Source organism: Melospiza georgiana, chromosome 4, assembly GCF_028018845.1.
Source record: "Melospiza georgiana isolate bMelGeo1 chromosome 4, bMelGeo1.pri, whole genome shotgun sequence".
Lineage (NCBI taxonomy): Eukaryota > Metazoa > Chordata > Aves > Passeriformes > Passerellidae > Melospiza > Melospiza georgiana.
This window is the reverse complement of record NC_080433.1, coordinates 14,758,081-14,781,874: the sequence shown is the minus strand read 5'-3', so window position 1 is coordinate 14,781,874 and position 23,794 is coordinate 14,758,081. Positions and strand designations below refer to the sequence as shown.

Here is a 23,794-nt window from a genome sequence, read left to right as displayed (position 1 = left end):
ATCCAGCCCAGCAGAGGGGAAACAGGACTGCAAGAAAGGCATGAGGTTCCACAGGGAGGAATTCAGGGGGGCCCAAGCCTAACTAAAACTTAGTTAGGCTCAAGCCTAACTAAAACTTAACCTGGCTACCACCATAAAAGACAATACAAAAATGATTTTATAAATACAACAACAAGAAAAGGAGGGCTAAATCTCCATCCTCACTGGATGCAGTGGAAAATAATAGTGAGGAAGAATGAGGAAAAGGCTGAGGTACTTAGTGCTGTCTTGGCCTCAGTCTTTGTAGCAAGACCAGGTGTCCCCAGGGTAGCCAGCCCTGAGAGGGAGCAGAATGAACCCCACATTCCAGAAGATGATGCTGCTGTGCCTCTCACACACACACAGATCCACAGGGCCGGCTGGGATCCACCTGAGGGTGCTGGGCAAGCTGCTGAGAGAGCCACAGAGCCATTTCCAGCCATGCACCAGCAGTCCTGGCTATTTAGCAGTTGTTGGCTGGACATTAGAAAGTATTCCTCCCACCTACCAACAGAGAGGGAAGGAGGATCTGACCTGATCTCCTGTGACAAGGTGACCCACATTTTGGATGAGGGAAAAGCTTTGGATTTTTTTTACATGGACTTTAGTAGAACTTATCTTTTTCCAATGTCTTCACCTGGAGAAACTGGCTGCTCCTGGCTTGAACTTGTGCACTCTTTGCTGGGTAAAATAAATGGCTGAGTAAAATAAATGGCTGGGTGAACAGGCCCAGAGAGTTGTGAACAGAGTGGCTGAGGAAGCTGGGAATGTTTGGTCTGGAGAAAAGGATGCTTGGGGGGGATGTTCTAGCTCTCCACAACTCAGGAGAATTCAGCCAGATGGGGGTCAGGCTCTGCTCCCAGGGAACAAGGGACAGGAAAAGGGGAAAGAGCGTCAAGCTTCACCAGGACATGTTTAGATGGAATATTGTGGAAAAAAAATCTTCCACAAAAGGGTGGTCAAGCACTGGAAAAGGCTGCCCAGGGCAGTGGCAGAGCCACCAACCCTGGAGGCATTTAAAAGATGTGGATGTGGCACCTGGGGACAGGGGTTAGGGGTGAACTTGGCAGTGTGAGGTTAATGGTTGGACCCAACTATCTTGAAGGTCTTTTCCAACCTTAACAATTCCATGATATGAAACTAAATACAACTTTTCTTCAGTCTGTAGTGGATCAGGCCAAGATACTGATTTTTCACTGTGGCAGTTTGGGAACTAAAAGCAAGCTGACTGTGGTATGTGCATCGTGTGGAAACCTCTTCAGAAACTCACACTATTTCAGAAGCTGCACCCCATGGAAAGTCCTTTTAGAAGCTTAACTGGCAAATGCATGCTAAAATATTTTGGTTTCCATCTAAATCTACACTAAATTCCAATCCTCAGAGACAGGATTTCCACTTTATTTCTCTCTATACACACACACTAAGCTCAAGAACTGTAACACAGTAATGTGTTGTTAAAATTTTGAAAAAAGTAATCCTAGCACAAAGAACTTGACTGTAGGTCTCTCTTCCTCAGAAATTTTTTAAAAATCCGAAACATCACTGTGTTCTGCAATAAACAGAAGATACTTATATGAAAACATAGCTATTTATTAGAAATGGACACTAAAACAAATTCAAAGTAAAGCAATTCCATCTTTCTGTAAACCCACCTCAAGATAAAAAAATTCTAGCAGTGGGTTCTGGCTAAGTATTTAGGAATAAAGAACTACAAGACCAAGTTTTTGCAACAATACACAGAATATTGGATAGCTCTTACCTGCATTCACTTTATTCAGAAACCTTAAGGAGACACAGAATAAACACTAGGGAAACACAGAATGAATTCATAACATTTAGTACCTCTATTTACAATCTAACGGAAGTTTAGATAACAAAATAATTTCTAAACCTTTGGAAGTTTTGTATTGCTAATATTTAAATTTGATGTAGAATCATTTCACTTGAATATAAACACCTGGGAAGGAGACAACAAAATTACTTATGAGCTTCTAACTTTAAGGCTTATAACGTTGTTACAAAGAATCCTTTCATAATATTGTATATTGAGATCAAATTGCTTATGAATTGATGTAATGGATTGTTAGTTTCTGCTTCACAGACGAAGGGGGTTTGTTCAGCTGAGTTTTTAAATGTTAAACTACTTCCAGCACTAGGTTAGCTCCTGTTTTGCTGCAGGAGATTATATTTTCTTTTTGAGAGCATGGTTATTAACTGATGAAGCAACTCTAAACCTGTTCACCTTCTTCCAGATTTCTTCTGGCTCCAGTTGATGTGCCCAAAAGCACATGTGTACCAGCAAGGATGTCTACAGCAGTGATTTTCTTGAAATGTCCACAGCTTAGGGCAAGCATCTGTCATCCCTTTCAGCTCGTAATTATTCAATATCCTCTCCCACAGCTGCATCCCCTCCCCAGAGTGCTCACAGAACAGAATAGCTCCAGCTACAACAGACCTACAACAACCATCTGGTCCATCAGCCTTAGCCCTCACCAAAAGTCAGAGCACATTAGGAAGGGCATTGTCCAAGTGCCTCTGGGACATGGACATGCCTGGGGCACCGATCTCGGAGCCTCTGCCCTGCCTGGCCACCCTCATGGAGGCACCCCTCAGCCTCCCTCTCTCCAAACTGGACAGACCCAAAGTTTGTCTGGCTGCTCCTCACAGGACATGCCTTCTATCATATCCGTACTGAAGTATGGAATTTCCACTCCATTTTCATACATGCTCGCCGTCACTTGAAAGAGATGATTGTTACTTGTGAATTTTTCATCTTCTACTCAGATCAAAAGATGCAGTGGATTGCCATTTGTGAATTTTTCATCTTCTACTCAGATCAAGAGATGCAGTGCTTTGATGTGGTTGTGCTGAGACCTCACATGAATGCTATGGTTATAACCAGAGTGCAATTCTCCAGCATGTACAGAAACAAAACCCAATCAGCCAGCATGCTCAAACACTGACAGCAATGTCCCCGAGAACTTCTTTTCTGTAAATAACACAGCACATTAAGTCCCTTTTTTAAGTCCTTTGTTGAAGGAAAAGCAACAGGTCTAGTAACTGACCCTAGGCTACAGCTTGAGGTTATTAGTTTGCACACTGGAATAATTTGAGTTTGGATGTTTTGCCCTTCAAAATGTGCTTGTACACCCTTAATACTTCATTTCCAAAGATACCAAGTTTTAAATGCTGTCAGCCCTTATGCCAAATTCCAACTATACTCCTGCAAGCAATCTACTCTCCAGCAGAGATTGCTTTGATTGATCTGCTACAGCCAGAGGAAAGATGAAGATAAGCAAAAGTCTCCATTTGGAACCACCTCTGCTACCAGAGAGGTAAAAATTTAAATTACATTTCATTTAATTAAAATTAAATGTTTTAATTACTTTTCCTCAAAGGAAACAAACAGCTCCAACCATTACTGCTGCACAGGCACCTAAAACCAATTTATGTACACGCACAAAAATTTGCCATCTTTTCCAGGACTGCACTAAAATGAGAGGAATATTCCTGGAGTCTATGGAAGAATAGGTCTAGATGGGTCTTTGGAAGAATGGGTCTGAACCTGACCTATGTTTCACTGCAAGTGAAGACTTGCCTGACTATTTCATATTTGAGTATTATGATGCCATATGTTATCAGATAAAGAGGTTCAAATTTGGTCCTTTCATCAAGGAAAATGCTGAATACATGAAAACTCTACATTCTAAAACTTACCACAGTTGTTCATGGAAGCCCTAAAAATCAAGATTTAGCCCTATATCACTTTCACTGAGTGGAAGGTTTTTAAAGACCTCAGAGTTCAACAAACTGCCTGAGATTTTACGTCTTTTTATTCCTTGTACTAAATTAGCACTATAATTTAGACATGCTTGATTTTCTTAAAACTAGAACTTAAGAATTTTTGCAAATACAACACAAGACATATTTTTAAGCTAAATCCAAATTTTTCTCTGAAAGACATTCAAATGAATGAATTTTTATCATTCCAATGACAAATACAAAAACCTGCTTTTCTCTTATTGGCATTATATAGGTATGAGAACTATTTCTCTTTCTGAGGATCTAAAATAACTTTATATATGCCCATTCCTCTAGTTGTGATTCAAAGGATGGGAACATTTACTAGGCAGTGTCTGTAACAAGGTGATCACAGGAAATTTCAGCCTCATGAGTGCCAACAAACTTAAGGCAGACACAGACGTCACATAAATCTGATGGGAAACTGCAGAAAAACTCAATAAAAATTTCATCCCTGAAAACCACTTGAGGAACATCCATTGCCACTTGTATGTGTAAGTAAAAAAACTTAATTCACTTTTTCTTAATTCAGAGTCTTCTGTGATTACTTAGAAAGAAATTTATGGGTACATAATTTTGTTTCTCCACCCACTCCCTAGAATGGAATTTACAATTTTAATGGTTTAATTGAAAGAGTGGACAGAAGCCCCAGAATTCATTTCAGTCACACCTAAAATAAATCTGCCAACTGAACAATGAAAAGGAAAAAAAGCCTGCTATGTCAGACAAGCAAAATTCTTCACACTGGTCAATCCCAACTCTTCAGGATAAAGTAATATAAATCCTACTGCATACCAAGAAAGTTTAGATAATATAATTCTACATTAAGAAAATTACAAAGCACTTGATTTTTATGTGTAAAAATAATACTACTTCTGAAGACTCAGGTCTAGAGAGCAGATACCTTTGCTTAAAGGATGCAAAGTAATGAGAGAAGATTAGGTTTGCAAGAGGCCTTATCAGAAAAGATAAATCCAACCTTCAAATTTAAGGTATTTATTTTTACTAACACTAGCAGGGGTTATTTCCACATAATTCTCAAGTCTTTAGAAGTATGAGGTAGAAAAAAGAAAAACAAGTCCTGCATTTTGAATTTCTGATGTATTCTTGCATTGATAAATATCAAAGTAACGAAGTAATGAAGCATAACAGATGTTAAAATACAGTGCCTGAAAGTCATCTTGAAACACTTTTCAGATGACCTACCACTTACACTGCGCTTAAAAGTAGATTTAGTCCACATGACTTAAAATTTAGAGTCTGTAGCCTGAGACTTGGAGTGTACTGAGGGGAAAGCCCTACACAAAAAGCAAGCAAGCAAGCAAGGAAACAAACAAACAAATAAACAAAACCCAGCTGTAAAAGTTCTGAGTATCAAAACTGGTTTAACAAGATTTTTTCTGTGTCATTATTATAACCAAATTTGTTTTCCTTGAGCAGAAAGAACTTCCCTGTAAGGGCACTGGAGCATGAAGCACTGGACAGACATGGACAGCAGCAGACTCTACCACACATGAGGACATGGGGCCCTGCACACACAAACCACACCTCAAGTACCTGAACATGGGCAGGAAGGCACTGTGAACTGTACATTTAAGAACTCACAGAAGGTGTGTTTCCATCATACCACAGACCTTTTCCCATTTGGTGTTGCAAGCTTTCCTGGAAGCTGGGTTTCCAGCCAAGCCCTCAGAGAGACACCACGCTTAGGTATCTGTCTCAGCAGCTTCGTAAAGATTTGGGGAGTTATTGCCCTTAAGATTGCAATCCAACTGTTCCTCTGGAGCAGAAATATGCTTCATAGCATAACTGCATCTTGGCATCTCTCAGTCTGTGTGGTTGCCATTAGCCTGACACCAGAGAAACAGCTAACAGTACCCAGACAGCAGATACTCCTCACCAAGCTCTGGCAGTAGCTGCGTCACTTGGAAAGAAATGTGAAGGAGCTGCCTCAACAGCCCATGGCTGTTTTCAAAGATGTGCAGAAAACAGTCAAAGAGCTCCTAATCAACTGCAAAAGGACTAAAACTGCACTGGGAGTTCTAGTGAGGCATGGTCTGATCACTGTACCTCCAAATCCTCATGGAGGTTTCTGTGTGAATACAACAGAAGCAAATGTGTCATCTGGTATGCTCAGTTTTCAACCACTCCAGGTAGAGTCAAACTGGTAGGAAGCCTTAATTATAACAATGGTCAGAGAGAGATCTGGATGAAATCCAAAGGCAACAGATCCTATTTTAATGCCAATTGTCTCAATCTGGTGTGCACATGACCCACCCACCCCCTCAGCTGAGCTAAAACACCATCTCAGCTTCAGTGTCCCAGACTAACAGCAAAAACTGTTACTGGTGGATCAATTCACAGACACACTGAGGCACAGAGCACAGAAACTTATCTCCTGTATTTAATTGTTTTCAAAATACACTTAAGAATCTCTTTAAGAAGCTGTTAAAAAAGGCTCTGGTATTATCTACCCTTCATTGAGCTTCCAAGCATCACCTGTTTGAACACTACTGTGGTTTTCTTCTTTCAGATCCTACCAGCATGAGGGTCACTACTGCACTCAACAGACACTGTCTGCCCTGCAGTCTGTGTTTGAGGATGGTCAGCAGTCTGCTTCCAGAACTAGGGAGTGAGAAACTGATAGCCCCTGAAGGAAAAACAAGGAAGTAATTACAACACTTGCATCAATATTTACTCTAGACAGTCAAGCCATGGATGTGGAGGCACTCAGATCATGGTCATTTATTCAAAAAATACACATGGAAGAATAAAATCTAAAGAACAGAAAGGCAAACAGCCAGGAAGTGCTGAGAACAAAAACTATCAAGCAGGTCTACTGAAACAGGTGTTCAAGAACTGTGACAAACACTACTCGTAACTCCACCAAAATGCTGCAGTAAGGTGGCAAAAGATGCATTCACAGTGTGCAATTGACTGGCAAAAAGAATTGCCAGGAGAGAAAAGAAAAACTGTTTATGAAATAAACTAGAGTCTACTGACAAGAACCAAAGCTGCAGGCAGGGCTCAGCATGACAATGTCCCAGAGCAGAAGGGTGGGCTCGGGCGCTGAGGAATCAATAGGACACAGATCAGAAGCCTCAAAACTCCTAAAATATTTAAAGACCAGATTTACAGAAAGTGGTTTAGATGCCTGAAGATTCTGAGAGATTTTCAGAAGTACTTCAACACCTAACTCCATTTACAGTAACAGATACTAGGCGCCCACGCACCTCTGAAAATTCATGCAGGATATTTCACAACTGAAAGATTCTGGACAATGCTTGAAAATTTGGCCATGTACAGTTTGGCTTTGGAAGCAGATGAACAAAGAACTCATAGCCAGGATTTCCAAACCTCTGGGCTAGAGAACTACTCCAAGGGTTCGCCCCTGGACAGGGACACCAATTTTCTGGGGCAAGAGAGGGAAAACGCAGGGAAGGAAGGCAGGCCCCTGCTGCTCCTCTGAACTAATTCTAAAATCCCTTTGGTAGCGATCCTTATGCCCTGTGAAAAATGCATGTATTTTATAATTGGCTTTTCGAAAATATTAAAATGAATATTATATGTGTTGAGTTAGAAAGTAATGCTGTATTAATTCTCTTAATTAAATATAAATAAATAATAAATATAGTTTAAATAAATATAGTGTTAAATATAGTTTCAGGTTATAAAAAATGTTAAAATAGAAACTATGCTATGTAGGATACTTTTTTAAAAGAAAGGACTCGCAGCAAGATATCAGGCAGAGGACACCGAAATCTTTTAGAGAAAAAGAATGCATTGCCCTCTTATCAGAAGAAACAAACTTCTTCCCGCCTTGAAGGCGCTGTCAGGATTCTGATGAAGTTGTTGATGACCAGACAGAATCCTGTGTTTGAATGGAATTTATGCATCATGTATGAGATGTATGAATATGCAACAGGCTGTTGTTTTTAAGGGTTAATCCTTTGTTAACGGGTGTCGTTTTTCGGGCTTGTACTGCCCAGAAAAAGGTACCCGGACATCCGTAACTCTTTGTCTCTATTGTCTCATATTGTCCTAATTCAATTTGTCAAAATTATTATTACTCTAATTGTATTCCTATTTTTATAACCATTTTATTACTATTAAACTTTTACAATTTTAAAAACAAGTGATCGGCGTTTTTCACGTGCCCCATCATTAAGGGCATCACCAGCGCCACGCACGGTGTCAGTGCTGCGGCACAGGGAGGGCTCCACAGGGCAGGCAGGTGAGGGGGCAGATGAAGGGAAGAGAAGGCAGGTGCAAGTAGGAAAAGGCAGGAAAGGGCAGGAGAAGGCAGGTGGAGACAGGTGAGGGCAAGTGAAGGCAGATGGAAGCAGGTGGAGGCAGGAGGGAACAGACGAAGCTGCAGCAGCTCGAGGCAGGAGAATGGCGGCAGGTGGAGCCGGACCTCGAAGGGCCCATCCCTGCGGCCACGCTCCGGCCGGGCTCTGCCGCCCGCTCGGCCAGCGCAGCTCCTGGCTGTGACCCGGGACTGCCAGGGCTCGGACCCGGCTCGGGCCGGGGCTGGCAGGGCTCGGATCCAGCCGGGACCAGCGCCGCTCCTGCCCCGGCCCGTCCCCGCTCCCCGCCGGCGCGGCCTCACCCGGATGTGGATCCGGCCGCCCCCCCGCTCCCCGCGGCCGAGGTCACCTTGATGCCTCCGAGCGGAATTGTCTGTCCCCAGGCTGGGCTGTCTCACCTTGTGTAAACGCAACTGATGGCGTCAGATAACTTCTACAATACGGGTTGCTTAATGAAGGAAACAACCTTGTGTTTGTAGCATTGCGTAAGATTGCATCACCGGATAAATATGCATTAGGTAGGCGGAGAGCGTGGATTAGATAGGCGGGTCCTCCATGTGTGTTTTGCTTTACAAAAGATTGCGAGTTGTTACCACCTGAGCGTGGTTTGTGGAAAGTCCCACTGTGCGCCCTTTGGAGAATAAACAGAATTCATTCTGTAAACTCTCTAGACTGCTGTGTTTGTGTTTAGGGAGCTCTTGAATTAGGGAACAGCCCCCGCAGCGCCGGGCGCTGCTGCTCTGCTCATCCCGGCCGGGCGCGGGGCCGCCCCCGCCGCTCGCTGATCCTGCCGGGCAGGGCTGGAATCAATCACAGCTGGCTGAAATCACGGCTGGAATCAACCCCGGCATCACCCCCGACCCTCGATGGAACCTCTGCCCCTTGCCCTTTGGTTCCCGGACCGTGTTTGCTCACCCAGCCCGACTGTGGGTTCGGTGAGTGGCAGAACACCAGCGATGTCTCTTCAGTGTCACCCCAGAATCCCCTCAGGGATCCTGAGGGTTGGAAGGGTCCTCTGGAGACCATCCAGTCCAACCTCTGTGCCAGGAGAGGGTCAGGCAGAGCAGGTGGCACAGAGGTGGGTTTGGAATGTCTCCAGGGTGGGAGTATCCACACCCTCCCTGGGCGGCTGTCCCAGTGCTCTGCCACCCTCAATGGGAAGGAATTCTTCTTCATGTTAAAATGAAACTTCTCATGTTTTAGTTTATGGCCTTTGCTCCTCATGCTGTCAGTGGGTGCCACTGGAAAGAGTTTGGTCCCTGCTCTTGGCACTCCTTTGAGATACTTATCTGCATTAATGAGGTTTCCCTCTCAGTCCTCTCTTCTCCAGAATAAACAGACCCAGCTCCCGCAGTCTCTCCTCACCAGACTTGCTTATCACTCATCACCTTTGTGGCCCTTCTCCTTGTCTTTCCTTTGCTGAGAAGCATGGAAATGAATCAGGAACTGGCAGGACAGTGAGGATCACGCCAGCCCTCGGCTGGACAGGAGGAGATAAGAGTTTGTGCCATTCTGTGAGAGGACATGGCATAAAGAGGCCAAAGGAAGGGCAGGCAGCTGAGCTGTGAATGACACATTGTGATGAACTGGGAAAACAACTCGTTAATTTCACTACTGAACCTTTTTTGTGAACAGAACTGTGTCAGTATCAAGTAGAAAGTTACTTAATGAACAGTACATTAAGAATCAGAGAATGAAAAAGATGTAGCATTGTGCCACTGGAGCAGTACCTTGCAGCAGTTTCCTGTTCCATACTACATGAAGAAACATAAGATCACAGAATTACAGACTGGTTTGGCTTCCAAATGGGCAGCGACATCTTTCCATTACCCCAGGTTGCTCCAAGCCCTGTCCAGCCTGGCCTTGGGTATTTCCAGGTTTGGGGCAACCACAGCTGCTCTGGGCACCCTGTGCCAGGACCTCACCAAAATATTATTAAAATGAAGAGATATTACAGTGTAGGTTTTGTGTCCCTTATATCTGATTGCAGTGTTCCTGAAGGTAGCTATAGGACATGATTTTTTGGAGGGGTAAATAGCATACAACTTTATCAGTCTTCTTCTAAGATACTCCATGGGAAAAAAAGCTTGTGCCTGTGTGCTGAGCAGTATAAAATTTAAGAATTTGATAGAAGTTTCTGAAATCATTCATACTCAGCAGACAAAACAGCAATTAAGGGCTTGCTTTCAGCATTAGTTAATCTCCTACTGCTGTGTTGCCCCAGCTAAAGACCATTATATCAGACAGACAACAGAATTTCTTCTTCGATATAAAGGGGAAAAATATTTCCCTAAAAACACTTTCTCAATATTCTATATTAATGTTGGTACATTGAATAGGTTTTTGAAAGTTTTAATCAGTAGTTATTTGGTGGGTTTCTGTAATGCTGAAAGTGAATGTTTAGATTCTCAGGACTTCAGGAGGTTCTTTCCAGGGTGGTCTTCTAACCTGCTCTGAGGCGTGCAGTGCCTGCTCCTGTTTTGTCAATAAGTTGAAGATTTCACTTGTTTTTGCTATCAAATTTTACCATATTATTCTCTTTGTACAGATCAATGTAAATTTGGATTACTGAAGGCAGTAATCCACAAGTATGTTATTTATCATCAATGTGTTCTTGTATTGCATCTCTAACGTGTTCCTTTTCTGTTTTAGAATTTGCTATACTGTTTTTTAAAGAAGGGATAAATGTATTCTGGGCAAAAAGCCAAGAAAAAGTAGCTCTTACCAAGCCAATTTAGATAATTACAATTTCACTCTGTCTTTAAAGCACAGCTGTGCTTTTTGGGTTGTGAAAATTAATATTTAATACACATAACTTTACACTTTTCTTCTTATCAAAAGAAAAATGTCCCCTCAAAATGTCGACTTCTCTAATTACTTTCTCCATTTTGAAATTTAATAGAAGTAAATTATTATTATTATTATTATTATTATTATTATTATTATTATTATTATTATTATTATTATTATTATTATTATTATTATTCCTGATTTTATTTAATATTTTTTATGACCAATAAAAGATTTCTCTTACTTTTTTTTCCATGTCAGAACTTGGTAGATGAGAAAAATGAAAGCACCTTTGTTTTGATTTTCCACTGAAACGGCTGCATTAATTTTGTATCTTCTATCCTTAATTTATATACCAGGAGCACAAGAGGAACGTGTGCCTTGTATACTAGAACTGTTCCAAGAAAAAATTCAAATATTAAGGGTTTTTTGTGAATGATTATATTTAGCTTGTCCAAAAATCCATTTCAACATCTCTTCCACACAATTTAGATCTTTGTAACACAGGCCTCTGTCTCTGGTTAGGATTTTTTGTTTACTTATTTATTGGGTTTTTTTAAGGCTATAATTTTCAAAATATCTGTATTTTTGGTTTCCTTGGGGTCTGATGTGTTGGAGTTTTTTTTGATAATTGTCTTTCTATCTTTCCTACTAATTTGCCAGACTGTAGTCCTTGAAATAAGCTGCTCTTGGTGAATCTACTTCAATTTTTTCTTCATCTGACCTGTCTCAAGGCACCCATGAGCTCACTTTAAAAATCTCCCTGGATAATGCCCCTTATATTTTAGGAGTATTTCTTCTTGTAGCGTGCCCTGAGGAAACAGAGCCAAAATTTTATTACTGTCCTGCACTGCATTTCATTGAATACCTCATTTTGGTCAGTCTGTCTGTATAAATTGTTGGCATTTTTTTCCAAAGTAGTATTGATTCTCGACAGCCACTGTATTTTGGGAAACAGAAGAGCAGAGAAGCAAAATGGAAAGAAGAAGATCCATTTGTCTCAGCCTCAGACTCATTCCTTGAAGTGGACAATTTATTAAGTGCAAATTCAGCAAGTAGAGAAAAAAGCAAGAGGAGGAAAGACATTGCAAATTATACTCTGATTACAGCTCTTAGAAGGAATCAGGAAGAAGTTGTATGGGAGGCTTGTATTTTGGCTTAAAGTTGCATGTAGTAAATAGCAAAAAGTTGATTGTTTATATTTTTTAGCTGTACTCAGCTTTAAACTATGTTTCTCTCTAAAGCTTTATGAAATATGAAAAAGACCTTTCATAATACTGAATAACAGAAGGTCCAGCATAATTGCACCCAAAATAGTTTGAAACAATCCAAGACCAAAAAACATCTTGATTTTGGCTGAATGTTATTGTTTTGTCTCCTAGAGAGCAGAGTTTATAGAGATTCCTGTCAGTTCTGGAACTTTTATTTTTTTTTTAATTCATTCAGCCTTACATGGTAGCACTGGGTGGTTATAAATAGGTGGATGATACCCCCCTTCATTTGAGCATTTTTGTGTGGTATGAAGCCAGTCATATTTGTGGATCTTCCAAAGGAAACAATGTTTGTAATGCTGTTGGACTGGAGGCTTTTTTTAAATCCTAGTAGAGAAATAAGCAAAACTGCTAAACAAGCATGATTTTTAAAGTAGATATGGATTGATTTACCACTGTTAAATGCCATCATTAACCTACAGGGCTGACTTCCATACTGAGGGAAGTTGGTGATAGAACACAACAAAATGAAGTATTTACTTTTCTTACCCTGAAGCAGATGGAGACAATGGGGTGTGGGACGGTGAGATTCTTTATATGAAAGGTAACCACAATTTTTTTATTTTTTCAAACACAGCCAAACCTTGGGGAATCTAAAGTCTTTATGATCCATTGTTTGGTGATTAGCAGGGAAAAATGGACCAAGTTCATCTTGTTGCCAAACTATCATTTCCACAGCAAGAACCAACATCCTCTCTCATTCTTGTGGCCACTATTAGGAACAATGTCCAGTCAGCTTGAAAGGGCAGGAGAAGAAAATATATTAACTATATTAACTGAAGAATTTCATTAACTGTCCAAGTAGCCATCATGTGTAGGATAATTCAGTCTGTTTCAACTTAAATCTCTGATTTTTACCCTACCAAGCTACTCACATACTTCAGACCTCACAATTGGCAATAAAGCAAAAAGTGTATTTGTTGCTAGACCACAATCCAGCTTAACAAAATTCTGCCACCCTTTTCTACCCACCAAAAAACCCACAGTCAAGGCATACCATACTCGTTTGCCTTTTAGGGTTTTCTAGGAAAAGCATAGTATAGAAGTCATTGTCATTTCCTTTCAAGAAAATTTACTAAAAGTAGACAGTTAGAACTCTTGCTTAACATAAAAACCACTATAGAGTAACGTTTCTCCTCTACCTATTAAAAGCTATTTCTTCTCTTAGATGACAGAACCCAGAGGCCACATTCTAAAGTGTTGGTTTTTGGTTTGGGGGTTTTTTTCACCATTTATAGAATCTGTTTATTGGCAGAAATGCCAGTGTTTCTGCAGCTTCACCAAGAGTCATTCTGGCAGCACGTTGTACTGTACCTTCCATCTCAAGTCATGCAGTCCTGTCCTTGCAGTTAATTAGTAGTATCTGCCTAACTAACCTTCCCTAATTATCACAGCTTTTGTGCATTTAAATAAGCACTGTACTAGGTGGCTTAGTCTTTTTCTGAGTTGAGTGGGTTTTTTTTAAATATTGGATCCTGCTGGTTTTTAAATCTTGTGGAAGTACTTTTGAATTTGTAATCAGTGATCTATTTTTCAGCTACCTTTTTTCCTGGTTTAATTGATTTTTATGTTAAGTGCATTTATATAAGCAGCAATGCTACACTGGAGACATCTTTTTGAAATCATGTTAAAAGGTTTAAGACAGATTTTTGGGTCACAAGCACAATTCTTTTTAAATCAGCTTTTGCTTACATCTGCAAGAGCGATTATGAACGGTGCTTTTACTTCAGGTAGTAATTTCTTACAGTATTTTAGCTTCCCTTATTTAATGTCAAAATATATAAATATTTGAGCTCACAGAAACTCCAGTGTAAACAATATGGCACAAAGAGGTCACCTAAAAACCACAGAAAATTGCACAAGTGCTGGGAGAATGGTTTAGCTGTGAGGGAAATGTCCAAGTAGTTCTGTTTAAAGCCATTATGAACATACTTGGGGCACTTAAAATCAGCCAGACCTCACCAACAAGAAGTAGGGCTGGATTCTTCAGCTGGCAGAAAATGTGCACATGTTTTGTGGGTGTTTGAAAGAGTGGACAAACAAGGTCCATAAATTCTCTCAACACCTAGGGTAAGAACTCCCAGAAGAAATCGTTTTGGAGGACAAAAATATTGCCACTTGAAAACAATTCTCTTTTCACACTTGGCTTTCTTAGACCTTCAGTATTGAAGGCTTCTGTGGATAGGATTGAAACACAACTTTATTTATGACATCAGCAGTATCTTCTCCACAATGTTGCCAAAATACAATGAAGTTAAGTGTATGGTTAATGTCCAGTAGCAGAGAAATTCAATGGACCAAAAGATTTTGCTCCTCTTTAAGTTTTTGCAGTGTTGCTGTTCTTCTGCATTTATTTTAATTTTTAATAAATACTTGAAAAGAAAATGACAGGCTTTGCAGCACTACTGGATTTGTCCTATCGATGCAGTTTTGTGGAGACTAACTAAAGAAATGAGAGAGTTAAATCATGCCACTTCCTTACATTTAGTAACTCTACTCAGTGTACCTATATTTGAAAGATAGAGCTTTATCATAGCAATTTTGGTTGTTTATTATTATTTTGCTAAAATTACTGAGAAAATTTATAATAATCAGTTTGCTGTTAGTAGTAATGACTTGAAACAGACATTAGGTAATCTAGGAACTTCCCTTAAGCAGGAACTGGCACAGTTACTTCTAAGCTGTGGAAAGCCAGAGCTGAATCTCAGAAATTCTAGAATCTCAGAAATGCCAGGTAAATGATCCAACAGCTAAAAAGGTGGGTGTAAAATATTACAGAGAACTTTCATGAGCAACTATTCCAGTTACTCAGGGGATGAGCTGGAGCCCCAAAGAAGGACAAATACTATTGTTTTGGAGCAGCTGCTTGGAATTGTCTGTCCTACTGTGCAATCATTACTCTAGTGCAGTAGCTGTACCAGATGCAGTGCCACATTATTCAGTCCTGGAATCCTCTCTGACCAAACTTGCTGGAGCCCGGTACTGCCTGAAATTGTTCAGCATATTAGCATGTAATTCCTTATGGGTGTCTTAATGTCCACTGTTAAAAATAGCTTGTGGTAAGACCTAAAAATCTTCAATCTGAGTGTCTGAATGCAATCCTGGAGTTATTTATAACCACCTATGAATTTGTTGTGTTTGAGACAGACTCAGGCAAACAGCCAGAAAGGTTCTGGAAGAAAAAAAAACCCTCAATTAGTTCTCGTTGTAAAAAGTGAGCACCTTTTTGTGAGACCTGGATTTTGTCAGCGGCGGTGGCTGCAGCCATCCCTGTTGGACAGCTCTTAGCCAGGGAATGGCATTCCTTCCACTGGCAGTCAGAGGGGACTGACCATTCCTTTCTCCAGCAGTAATCCAGCAGCGCTGGGCCATTGCACCGCCAGGAATGTCATATCCATGTCTACATATAGTCAAAGACTGAGCTTGACATTGCAGAGCTAAAAGGAACACATGTTCCTGTCCCACTTCTCTTTCCTCAATGAAGACGTGTTTTGCCATCTCTTCATGCTAAATTTTATGGAGAATGATTAACAACGTGGTCCTTTTTGGGGGGATAACATCCTAGTAATAACTAGCTGATCAGAATTCTGATCCTGATTATTCATTCATAAACTAGAGTTTGTTTTTCCACTTGAAACACTTCCAAGTAGTTAAGCTGCTATGCAAGAGTTTAATTAAGACCATAAAAAGATAGTTGGATGAGATATTTTTATTGAAAATAGGTAAATGTTTGCTAATGTGCAAGTGTATCAGAGAAACCTCCTGCCAAGCAAAGAATTTCAAGTAGCATTGGAGACTTTTGGTACTCATAAATTACATGATCACACAGGGAAAATGAGTGAAAAAGACACCCCTAATGATTAATTTTTAAGAAAGGTTTTTTGGGAAAACCCAGAAATTACTAAGCAGGTTCTAAATGCTAGCAACTCTTACTGTTTTTAGAGGGAAAATCTTCCATTGATGCAGCTATCAAGATATTGCCACTTCAAAAAAAACCCATCCAGCACAAAACCCTGTTAATCATTTAGCAAATATTTTAATTACAAAAGAAAAAGTAAACTATTTGGTGTACTATAAACTAAGGTTCTTGCATCTAATCCTCAAAAGATGCCATTATAACATTAGAAATTAACCTCTACTCATGATCTGCCAGTGGTGCTTGAAATGCTTGGCAATTATTTTTACTAAAACCAAACGATTTAAAAAAATTGATTATTAGCTTTCTGGTGATATATTTCAGTGGGCAAATCGTGATGGCCACTACTGTTGGTGGTTTTCATGAACCAAAATTTTCATTTCACAATGAGCAAAAGAATGTGCATGCTACAGATAAATTCATGGCACCAGAAAGTTGGGTCCCAATGTTTTGTAGTTTTGTACCCATTAAGATCTTTGAATGTTTTGGGTTGGAAGGGGTCTTAAAAACCATTTATTTCTAAACCCCCTACCATGGGCCATATTCATTGCATAGAATTACTTTGGGCAACCAAAAAGTTTTGAGAAAGTATTGAACATCTGGCATGGCCTGAAATGTTACAATCTCTCAGTTTACTTACAAGATGTTTGTAAGACAACTTGTGCATATAAACAAAATTTGCATTTTTCAGTTGGACAAAAGATTGTTAAACTTTTAAAGTAATTGAAACATCTTTCTTTTTGAAAATATGTATTAAGAAATGTGTCCACATGTTAAAAAAATTAGGATGAATCCTTGCAAAATTACTCAGGAGAATTTTGACCTTAATCTGTTGATCCGCGTTTTAGTACACTACATACTTTAGAAATAACATTATTTATTAGCACGTTGTAATGGAATATCACACCAGTATATTGTTTGCATGAGTGAAGAAAGCAAAAATGAATTTCCAAACTTGAAGATTTCATGATTTAAACAAGTGTCTTGGAGAAGCAGTTGTGCTAGAAAAGTCTTGGGAGCTCTGGTGGACAACAAATTGAACGTAAGCCAACAATAGGCTCTTGTGGCAAGAATCTCAGTTTCTACTGCAGCAAGCATTTTACTTTTTCTTTTGTAATTAAAATACTTGCTTAGTGGTCAGCGGGATTTTTTTCTTTGGTTTTGGTTTGAATTGTTTTGTTGTTTTGTGGGGTTTTTTAAAGAGAAAATAGCCTGATAGCTGCATCAAGCGCTTACTAGCAATTGGATATTGCCAGTAGCTTGAGGGATGCTTCCTCACAGATCTGGTTTTATTAGTTGGGATCAAAGGAATCACTGGGAAGTTTCATGTGGGAGAGATCTCAGACCATAAAAAAGGACTGTGCTGGCTGCTCCTGCTGACAGTCAGCAGGTACTTCTCTGTTCTGGGGATTATGAGCTAAGTATCAGGACAACCCTCAGGTTCTCTTCATTGTGTCAAAACACTGCTTTCCTTTGCAGCTGTGTATAGAAGATTTCTTCTTCCAATGCCCCAAAGCAAATAATCCTGCACAGTGGTTTTGTGGCCTATAGCTGAGGTGGAAACAAGACTTGAGTGTTAAATACAAGAGAATCAGATCTTGTAACACATAATCACCTCAAATACTCAGTTACTATCAAATGTCTGCGTATTGCTAAAGGAAGGGGATTTCTGCTCATTTGTTAGAGAATGAATGAATGACTCTATTGTTAATTAGAAACAGATTGCAAAAAGTGTTTGCATTTCTGTGAACAAACTTCGGTTTGAAAAGTGGCTGTTCAGTCTTGCCCACGGTTTTGTGCACATACTTTCTGAAGTCAGCAAGTGTTGGCGAGCTCTGCAGCGCATAAATGACACTTGCATGTGTGTCTCGTGTGAGACTGACCCACAGGCTGTAGGGCTTACCTCCACCTAACCCTTCACATTCCATAGAAACTGCAGGGATAAACCCAGCTCACTCTCATAAAAGTGCCTGTACTTTTAAAAGTTCACTGTTAGTAAAGATTTTCTACAGAGCTTGTACACCTATTTGTGAAGGAAGGTGTGATATCCCAGGTAATGTTCATTTTCTGTTCACTCAGGTTTACTTTGTGATGGTTTTCAGTTTATCACACTATTCTAACTAGGTTTGTAGAGAATTCATTTTCAGTCATGCCAAGGTAATTAGGAAATGTATGTAGGATAAGAATTTTCACCAGATAATTGCTTAAATACCTGTTTCCTATAGTATGATACCTATTCTCTTTGCCCTTCTAGTATGTCCATATTTTTGTGTTTCACAGAAATATGAAGGATCTGAAAGGTGCAGCCCACAGAGTTGTGCACAGACTGTCCCCACAGCTTATGTTTATTCATCCTGGGATCAAACACTTAGGAAATTTCCACAATAGAATTTTAGATTTCCCAGTTTTTCCATATGTGCTGCGCCTTTCGTGACAGACCTGTGCTAACCACTGCAAATATCTGCATTACACCTGTGCAACAGCAGGGTTTGCTCTACAGGACCTGCAGTGATGGTCTGCAGCTGAGGTGTATGTAGGACCCACAGCTGTGGCAGTGGGATTTCCAAAATCCACCTTGTTAGGGTCTGATGCCCTGTGGTCTCACACTTTGAGTGCATCGTGGGGGATATGGCCCAACTTACCAGTTTCACTTGTGATCCTGCCATTGAATTACAGAGGCTCAAAAATTAAATCATATAGGTTATATCCACCCTGCTTTCCATGGAACAGGCATGTGTGTCCCTGCAGGGCTGGTTGATATTGGGGATCTGTATGAACAAATATGAAATTGTTCATTTTTTAGTCTTGTATTGTATTCTCCTCTTGCATCCAGATCAGAATTATATTCCCTCTGTGGCCTTCTTTGTTTGGTGGTTAGAGGAAAACTTTTTCTTCCTTTAAATATTTTCAAAAATTTTATTTTTCTCCTAGGCTCACATAATTCTCTTCTATATTGTAATTCACTAAGCTGCTTCATGTAGGAGCTACGTAATCCCATCAAGACTCCCTCAGGAGGCACAAGTGTGTTTCATGCCTAACAGATTTTTAATAGAATCCTGAGATTATGTTGCTATTGAGTCATGGTGGAAGGACATGGCAAGCTGATATGGTTTTTGGAGGACTGGAGCCAGGACAAATTAATTCAGCCATGCCCATTGCTTTCTGTAACAATAGAGCTGAATCATAAATCAGATCCCAATCCTCTGATCGTGTTCCCTCTCCAGCACAGAGTTTCCAGCCAGTGAGCATGGTGGTATATGCTGAAGCTGAGTCTGAACATGCATTTACACACAGACAATAAAGCTGTTGCAGAAAATACATTTAAAGCTTGAGATTGTGCACACATGGCAGTGCAGGTCTGGTACCAGGGCTTGCTGACAGAAAACATCCTTTATTCAGGAGACAGCTGTCATTCTGAAGTCCACTGACACATTTCAGGTGTACTGCTCTGTTTTAGCAGGCATTGTGAGAAGCTGTGAGAGTAATTATGTGGTACTGATAGAATCTATCCAGCTTCAGGAACACAGGACCGAACCTGTTCTTAGTTTTGGGAAGGGATTCATTCTCAGGGATTCCATTTTGTTTAGGGTGGGTTGGTTTTGGCTTTACTCCAGCAAATATCCTGAGGTTTGACTGAAGTAAAAATTTGCTTTTTTTTTTTCCTTAAAAAAAAGCACATTCATTAAGTACATTCTTTTGAAACAAATGTTAAGACTTACATCAACACTGCCAGTTATGATTCTTTTGTGCAGCAAATATGAAATGAGAGAAGAAAACCCCCTATGAATGATGTGCAGACAGTGTCTGGTTATGATAGACTGGCAGTGGCAGTCATGGCTGCTTATCAGGGATTTGAAAGGAAGGGTACTATCAATAATCATACCATTGATTATTGGTAGTATATATATACCATTATGACATTCAGAGGCAGGGGTTTTAGTGGGAAAGTGCTTATGGGTTCCAGAAATGGGTAATAACTTACTCTACTGAAACTGGAGAATCTTGAAATTATTCACGTTCTGTATTTTTACTTATATTTAATTTTACTTCTTTTTTTCTCATTTTTATTTTTATTTTTGTTTTTTAAAGCTAAGTAGTTGAAAGAGGCCTTTTCCTTCACAGAAAATCAAATATCCTGCCCACAAAATCCCACAAAAGATGCTCTTCTGTGTAAAGACAATAAATAGAGCAGGGCGTTTGTGAGACAGGCAAGTGGCAGACACTGTTTTTCTATACTTACTTTGTCTTACCATCATGGAACTCATGGAACTTGGAAATTATTAATTATGATTAATTACTGATCACCTGATTATGCTTCCCTGATCAACCTCAACCATTAGTGGTTTAGCAGTAAACAACATGGTGCTGTAATAATAATGATTATATCTACCTAAAGTTCACGATATTTATTTACTGTATCTTTCCCTTACAAATTACTTTTAAGTCAATGCCATTCTCATAGACAGCGAGAAAAGGAAACATTTAATGTGTGGCTATGGGTGTGCCATAATAAAGATATTTTATATTGTTGGACCATTCTCTAAGTAAACTTCAGGGGTTTTTGAGCTTAATAACAGTAGATAATAAAATATGTTGCCACAACACTAGTGAAATATCTTCATTTTTTCAGGTGGGAGGGAAATATTCTCATGCTAAAAGGAGGTATACTGTTATTCATACTGCATTTAACATTATTTGTTTATAATTGCTTTCCTTGATTGCTCCTACAAGGCTTTCAGAGAGCAGTAAAAGAGAAAAGCACTATCAAAACATGGTTATGAACCATTATATTTAAGTACTAGTATTTCAAGTTCATTCTAGAAACACACTGAATTTCATTCAGCTTTGCACATGGCACATTTAGATTTTTGTTTCCCCTGGAAAACAAAATAATCAGTCAGTTTGTGAAATGTTTTAAAACAAATCTGAATTGCAGTTTCCTTTTCTGAACCCATTTTGTATTTTCAGTGGAAGCGTTATCAAGTTACATTTCATTTTGGATGCATGAAAACAAACTTGGCAACCACTTTCTACCAAAATAAACAGCAGTAGAGGTGATTTGTCATGGAATTATCTACTTAGCCCACGCTGTTATCTGTGTAGAAGATGTGTCTGAATGGCTTCCGTAGAGCTTGAGAATGCAGCATTTGTCTGCAAATATTTTACTTGGGGTTTTAATTGAATATAAACATGAACTGCATGAACTTTGGCACTTGAAGGACTCCTGAGAAAGAGCTACCACCAGGAATATAGAAGTGTAAGTGCTCATATATTGTGAGGATGTTGCATCAAAGCTGTCGCTTGGTAAGCAGATCCGCCTTTCACTTCTGTCTCAGAAACCAACAGGATGCTATCTAAGTGTATTTAGCCAGCTGAAAGCTATCAGAGAGTTCCTCCAAACAAACACTGTTTGAATTAATATGTTATTTCCAAACCAGTTACATTGGCAAGGTATAAGGTAACATGTGGTTTAGAAAAATAAACCTAAATAAAATGAAAACAGAAGCAGCAGAAACTCTGTTTGAGTCTTCTATGATCTGTGTGTGGATTTCGTCTCATATGGCAAATGACCGAAAATTAGAAGCAATATTCTGAGGAGAAAAGGTCAAAACACACAGGGGAAATTTGAATATAGTGGAAGCACCCATTAAGTCTCAGTTAAGTGTGGAAGTATACATTTGGTAATGTGTCAGTGAAATTGCTATACCTTGTTATGCAGGTATTTTTCAGTTCTCATGGTCCTGCTGCCACCTGTTTAAACAGATTTCCCTTACATTTGAGATGTGATCCAAAGGCCAGCAATGTCCATGGGTCATTTCTGTGATTTCTAATGGCCAAAGATGAATATTTGGAGAAGCTGAGAGTATTGTTTGTGGTTCAAGGATGACTGACAGTCAGGCTAGGCTACAGACACCTGGGTTCCCTGCAGGTTTTCCAGTCCTGCCTTCTGCAGCTTTGGTTCAAGGCGTTCTCTGATAAAGCACTGGTTGATCAGACACTTCTCATGCCAGTAGCCCTCAGTTATGAATAAAAAAGCATTGTGAAAATTACAAGGGATTCCCTAAATGCAGATTATTGTTTAGTTTTGGTTTTTTTGCGTTTTTAACCTGAAAACAGGTGAGGATGGTGATAGGTGAGGTTTAGGGATAACTGGGGAATGAATCTATGAGGCCACATTTCTTTCAAGACACTTTTTCTGTACAAGTGTAGCTCATTCTGAAAGATCTGAGCTTTGGAGCCGCAGCTTAAAGGATCAAACCAGTAAATAATGCAAGAATGAGAGATGAAAAACATGACATACCTCACTTTCTAATATAAAAGAATATTAATGTGGGAGAGGTTAATGGAACAACAACTTTTTACTGGACTTAACTGATTTTCTGTTTGCGTGTGAACTCCTGTTGATAGTAAACATTAATTTCTAGAACCTGTACAAATACTTAAATTTTGAAAGGCTCACTGAAAATAATTTATATTCTCTAAAAGTTGCTACTTTTAAAAAAATAAAATCACATTACTTTAGTATTTTTCATTTGGTGGAATCTGTCAGTAATGCCATGATATCTTTAGCATTCAGTAGATACCAGAGCTCAGTTGCTGATAAATAAGTAAAAGTGTTTTTTTCAAGAACAAGGTACCATGTGGTTTTCAGGATTTTTTTGGATTTTTATTTCTTCTATTAAGGTACAAAGTTTTCCTGTTCTCCATTTCATTATGAATTACATTTCTTTTCATGGCCATGTAAGTAGACAATACAGGTGGACCCTCAAAATGATCTGTAAGAAACCATTTGTTAAAAAGAAAGAATAGTCTTTTGTGTTCTTAATCATAGACACACACAACCAAATGAATATTTGTTGTTTTTTAAAACATCCTAATCTTCTCCATTTATTATCTCCTACCACAAAACTGTTTCCAGAAATTATTTGGATTCCTTGATGAGAGTTTGTGCTTTAACATTCTTAAAATAATAAAATCTATTGCAAGATGTTTAATCTGTTGAATTACAAAATGCTTCTTTCCACTAACAAGAAATCAGCTCAGTGAAAATATGTTTTATTTTTTTTTTTTGTTTGTTTCTGAATAATCTTCCTTGTTTAATAACAGCACAAACTAGTAAAGGATTAGGGGGAAAAAAGGCTGAGAGAACAATTAAAATAAAGAAGGAAGAGGTGTAAAGTTGTGTTACCCAATTTCCTTCAAGTTGTTCAAACACTGCTGTGCCCCTTTAGGTCTGTTTGGAATTACACAGCAGGTACTAGAGGGGAACTGACCCCTCAGTTTCTGATTTGCCCTAACCTTTATTCTGAACCAAAGTCTAGAGGGACCTCAAGTTTTGTTTGAATCCCTCTGTATTTATCTGAAGAGTCTCTTACTGTCCAGGCTGTAGGCATGCCACTTCCTTTCCATGAAGCATTTCCCCCCTGGAATCAGAGGAGTTCAAATTCACTGGATAGAAATATCTGTTGAATATATTTTCAGTGGAGTTCTCCTTGGGAAAAAAAATAGAGTAAATTACTACCAGAGGGTTAAGGGAATATATTTCCAGTGTCCCCTTATCCTTGCAGATCTTACCTCCTTTATTTTTTTTGATTTCTAGTCTTAAAAGAGCTCTGTTGTACGGGCTAGATAGAGATAGGATGATCTCCTGAGGAAGCCAGTGATACAAGATGAGAAAACCCAGGAAA

General features: G+C 39.4%; 1 protein-coding gene across 2 annotated transcripts in view; it reads right to left on the bottom strand.

Annotated features, from left to right (window-relative positions):
• CCDC91 (coiled-coil domain containing 91) overlaps window positions 1-8,651 on the bottom strand; it is a 112,576-nt gene extending 103,925 nt beyond the window's left edge. Inside the window, exon 1 of one of the 2 annotated variants that reach the window (XM_058023525.1) lies at window positions 8,479-8,651. The gene's annotated coding sequence lies outside the window, so the exon portion shown is untranslated. The remainder of the gene's footprint in view (window positions 1-8,478) is intronic. The other variant, XM_058023524.1, reaches the window with a different exon arrangement.
• Window positions 8,652-23,794: the final 15,143 nt, after the last annotated feature.